The sequence below is a fragment of the Echinops telfairi genome, unplaced genomic scaffold (genome assembly GCF_000313985.2).
Source record: "Echinops telfairi isolate 266 unplaced genomic scaffold, ASM31398v2 ScPeMD7_1713;HRSCAF=2227, whole genome shotgun sequence".
Taxonomy (NCBI): domain Eukaryota; kingdom Metazoa; phylum Chordata; class Mammalia; order Afrosoricida; family Tenrecidae; genus Echinops; species Echinops telfairi.
The window spans coordinates 16,419,334-16,424,327 of NW_022105611.1; the positions used below are offsets into that span (position 1 = coordinate 16,419,334).

Sequence of the window (4,994 nt, forward strand, 5' to 3'; positions counted from 1 at the left end):
CACACACACACACACACACACACACACACACGAGGATAAGTTAAAAAGCATTGCTACCTGGGTTCCACTTCCTACATGCATGTGGGTTGATCCCAAGCAAAAGGTGTTTCAACAGGTCTGTGATCCCGAGTGGCTGCAGGCAAGGGTCCCCAGCAGTACACGTGCCATGGTCTCCTCTGGGTGCCTACAGAACAAAAAATCAAAGTCCAAGTGGTGTCTGGGTCAAGAGGTCAGCTTGGAAGGTGGTGGCCACTGGTTTTGGGGACTCCAGAGGGGTCATCCTGATGGATATCCTTGAAGGACACGGGGTGAGCCTGGGGCCTGATCATGAAGAGGTTTTCAGAACATGGAAAACAGCGTGGGATTTGAAAAAGGCCAGTAGAGTTGGGCTGAGGAATTGCTCCTTTGAGGGTGGCCAGGCTGTCTTAGGAGGCTTTCATTCGGAAACCACCCTACCCCATCCTCTCGACACCCCAGAGCTCACCCTTTCCTACTTCTTTTTGTTCCCCAAACTCAGGGAACATTTGTTCGAGGAGTGGATTGGGGTCCTTTGAGCGTGCCCACACTGCTGTCCGATGTGGGGCCAGTCGAAGAGCACGGAGGGTCAGAGCACTGGAAGCACTGCCGCAGAAGGGCGCAGGCCCAGTCGCGTCTCGGCCTTTTGGCTGAGATCAAGTGTAGTGTCCGTTCTGATCGGGTTAATACCTGATATGCCCTCTACCCGAGGACGCTATAGTAAATGGCTTTTTGGAGCAGGGAAGTGGAGCAGGAACTTGCTCCGCTCATTACACGCGTCGACCTGGTATTGCAGTACCTCCAGGAATGGTGAGGAGAGTAGTGTATAGACCCGGATGGAGTATATGTCAAGAGACAATCGCTGTACAGTTTGATATTTTTTGTCTCATAAAGATGTCTATGATTTTTGCCACCGTCCTTAAAACAGCATTTTGTGAGCTTACCCTCGCATAACTTCCCCCACGGCATCGCGTTGGTCCTGACTCGTGGGGACCCCCGGTGCTACAGAGTAGAACGACTTCAAGCGTTCCTTTGGCTGTGATCGTAGCAGGCTACAACCTTTAGAGTATCATGCAAGGTTGCCAGCCCTTTCTGCCCCGGCCCTGCCGGATGGGTTCACAGTGCCAGTCTTTCGATCAGCAGCTACGCGCAAACCACTTGTGGTATAACCGCACTCCTACATAACAACCTTTCTTAGGTGTCAGGCACCTGTCAACCTTGAGAAATATTTCATCCTTATGATAGTCCTAAGAGGTAGGTACTGTTATGATACTTGTTTGACAGATGAGGACAAAGGGAGAGAGAGACAGACAGACAGACAGAAAAGGCAGGTGACTTGGGCATAGTCTGGTGGCTTGGGTGGGATGTGCTGGGAGCTGATACGCCACTGGTATTCCAGGGCCACCCATGTGGACAGGTTTCGGCACTGGCCTTCAGGCTGAAAAGGAGGTTGAAGAAGTTACCTGCCCCAATTGCTTTTTTCCTTTGGAAGCCAAACCCTGCTTTTGCCTGGACTCGTATGCCAGGACCACCACGTCACCACCAACAGGACGTGGTCACGCAGGAGGAAGCAGGGCTCCTAGTTCTGGTTTGGCAGGGAGTGTGGGGCATCCCTGGTTCTCAGGAGACACTTCCCTGGGGTGGGGGTGGGGGCAGCGTGAGGACATCACTGCTTGACAGTCAAAGATAGAAAGGAAAGGAATAAAAAAGACAGCTGTTGAATCCTTTTGTTTACCCAAGGGGAACCCCCGGGACTTGCCTAAGGCCACACAGCAAGATCCTGTGGCCCCAATCCTGTGATAGGTCCTTGGCCAGCAGCACAGTGCTTTAGAACGGATTCTGGGCATGAAGATCGAGAAACAGAACTCAAATCTAATCCTGGAATTGCTACCAAATTGCTGTAGTAATCTCGGTGCTTCAGACTCTTGGACTCTCCATTCCTTTCCTATGTGCCTATTGATGCAGGAAGTTCACAGGCAAAGGGCCTACTCTGTGCCACACTGCGCTGGGATACCATAGTGGGAAAAGTTCTCTATGCCCATGAACTCTGCACTCGGGAGAAAACACTTCACGTCAAACCTTAAGGAAACAAGCCACTGATAACTACCATGGGTGCTGTGCAGCAGTCAGGAGGTAAGACGTGGATAGAAGGACACACGCACAGAAGAAAGCATCACCGACCAAAGCCTAGAGTACAAATCAGGAGAAGGAGCACCTGTTGGCACCCTCTCCACCAACTGAGGCTCGGTGTCCTGGATGAGGTCACCCAACTGCCTGCTGTTTGGATGTTTCATGGTCAAGCGCAAAACCCCAAAAATCGTCCGACACGGGCCAACCAGCGCCGTCCGTGACGGTGTGCGACCTTTCTCTGATGTTTCGGTTTCTTCAAAATGAGATACTGCTGCCTACTTCACAGTCCTGTTCTGAGACCAAAGTAGACAACAAAGCTCCGCAGAAACTGAAGCACTGCATTCAATGCATCAAGCCTCCTCCCCTCCCCCCGCCCCCTCTGTTGTGGAGACAACAGCAGTAAATCATCGAGGACAAGAGATAACCATGCCCGTGAGTGTGCTTCCAGTGCAGGACTAGACCCACCACAGGTCGCCTCCGTGGAAACCCGAGGTAACATGTGCGTACCCGGCAGAATGAGGAGGATGAAGAGAGGTGAGGTTCAGGTAGAACCCTTAGCACGGCTCCCGGAGCACAGCAACTCTAGCCAACACTACCACGTGTAGGTGCTGTCGAGTTGAATGAAATTCGTTTTCCAATGGCCACTTTTTGGAAAAAATATTACCAGGCCTTTCTTCTAAGGTGCGTTCAAGTGAACTTGAACCTCCATCCTTTCTGTTGGCAGCCAAGCACGTCAACTGTTGGTACCACCCAGGGACTCCCTAAAAACGCTGTCGATGACTGCCACTGAGTCAACCCTGACTGCCGTCAGTGAAAGCAGTAGATTCCTCCTGAGCCACAAGGTTTTCATTGGCTGATTTTGTGGAGTAGATTGCCAGGCCTCTCTTCCTCGTGTGTTGTAGCCTGACGGTGGCAGAGCAGTGAGGTACAGTGTTTGGGGGTTGAACCTAATCCCCATGTAAACTCTCACTGCTGTCAAGTCAGTTCTGATTCATGGAGGCCCTAGAGGACAGCGGTTCTCAATCTGTGGGTCGCAACCCCTTTGGGGGAGGGGGGGTCAGACGACCCTTTCACAGGGGTCACCAGATTCATAACAGTAGCAAAATCACAGTGATGAAGTAGCAATGAAAATAATTTAAAAAAAAACTTTCATTGGGGGCTCTTACATCTCTTTTCACAATCCATACATTCTTCCAACATGTCAAGCACATTTGCACATATGCCACCATCATCATTTTCAAAGCATTCTCTTCCCACTTGAGCCCCTGATATCAGCTCCCCATTTCTCCCCCCTCCCTCCACCACCCACCCTCCCTAACGAACCCTTGATAAGTTATAGATTACTTTTTTCCATATCTTACATCGTCCTCTGTCGTCCCAGGGAGGGGGTTATAAATTAATCCTTGTGATCGATTCCCCCTTTCTTCCCCCACCCTCCTCTAATTCTCATTGTATCTCTACTCTCCTTGGTGGCCTTGAGGGGTTTATCTATCCTGGATTCCCTGAGTTGAGGGCTCTTATCTGTAGCAGTGTGCATGTTCTGGTCTAATCTGATTTGTAAGGTAGAACTGAGGTCATGATAAGGGGGGGAAGGAAGCACCAAAGAGCTAGAGGAAAGTTGTGTGTTTCATCAGTGCAACGAAAATAATTTTATGTTTGGGGGTCATCACAACATGAGCTGTATTAAGGGTCACGGCACTAGGAAGGCTGAGAACCACTGCTGTAGGACAATAGAACTGCTCTCCGGCGTTTCCTCGGTTGAATATTTTTACAGGAACAGAGAGACTCACCTTTCTCCCAGAGAGCTGCTGGTGGGTTTGAACTGTTGACCTTGGGGTTAGCAGCCCAACATGTAACTCACTGCACCACCAGAGTTCCTTAATTTCCCATGTAGAGGGTGAGAAGTCTGCCTTTGAATTACCAACACTCCTATTTTGTCTCTATAGATTTGCTTAATTTGGATAGTTCACATAAGTTGAATGATACAGTCTTGTACCATTTCTTTCGCTAAGCATAATGATTTCAAGGTTGCATCACCATGTGTTAGGACATTCTACTTATTCCCCACTTATCTTCTATCTTGTTTAGCATGGATGACAGTGGTAGGAAATCTCTTTTACATATTAACAGCATGCATGTGACAGTAACAGTCGTTGAGGTATGAAGTGCAAACAATGCTGGCTGTGATGCTTAAGATTATGGGTCAACTTGGCTGGGCCATGATTGTCAGTGGTTTGGCAATTAGGTAATGATGTAGTGGTGATTTGGCAGCTGTGTAATGATGTAGTTATCCTCCATTTCTGCCTAAAGCCGATTTTTGAATAACAGTCTGGCCTTTGGAACCTAACCATTGTTGATGGGTGAGGAGTAGCTGCATTCCTTTTGATGGCTGAATAATACTCCACCACGTGGATGTGCCAGCTTATTCCCCACTCCTTGGTTGATAGACATTGGGTCATTTACAGTTCCTGCCTATTTCGAATAGCTCTTCTGTGAATATTCATACACAAGTATTTGCATACTTTCATTTCCCTTGGGTCTGTGTAGAGGGCTGGAGTTATATGACTGGATCATGTGGTAACTGTTTGGCATTTTAAGGAACTGGAAAACCTTTTTTCAAAGGGGTACGTGCCATTTTACACTACCAGCTGGGTATGAAGGTTCCAGTTTCCCAAATCCAAACCAACATTTGTTGTTCTCTGACTTGTTTTTTTTTTTTTAATGACTGGCTATTCTCATTGGTATGAATTGGTATCTTTTTTTTTTTTACTTTAATCCTCCCCTACATTTTATTTTATTTTATTTTATTTATTTATTTTTTAAACATTTTATTAGGGGCTCATACAACT

The 4,994-nt window shown here is 48.1% G+C and overlaps 1 protein-coding gene and 1 non-coding gene across 3 annotated transcripts in view; both read left to right on the forward strand.

The window, feature by feature from the left end:
* The window catches only part of PAK1 (p21 (RAC1) activated kinase 1), a 153,033-nt gene that overhangs the window by 59,977 nt on the left and 88,062 nt on the right, over positions 1-4,994 (forward strand). The window lies entirely within an intron of this gene.
* Positions 646-836, forward strand: LOC115870506. Its single transcript, XR_004046744.1, has one exon. It is a non-coding gene; the product is annotated as a U2 spliceosomal RNA (small nuclear RNA).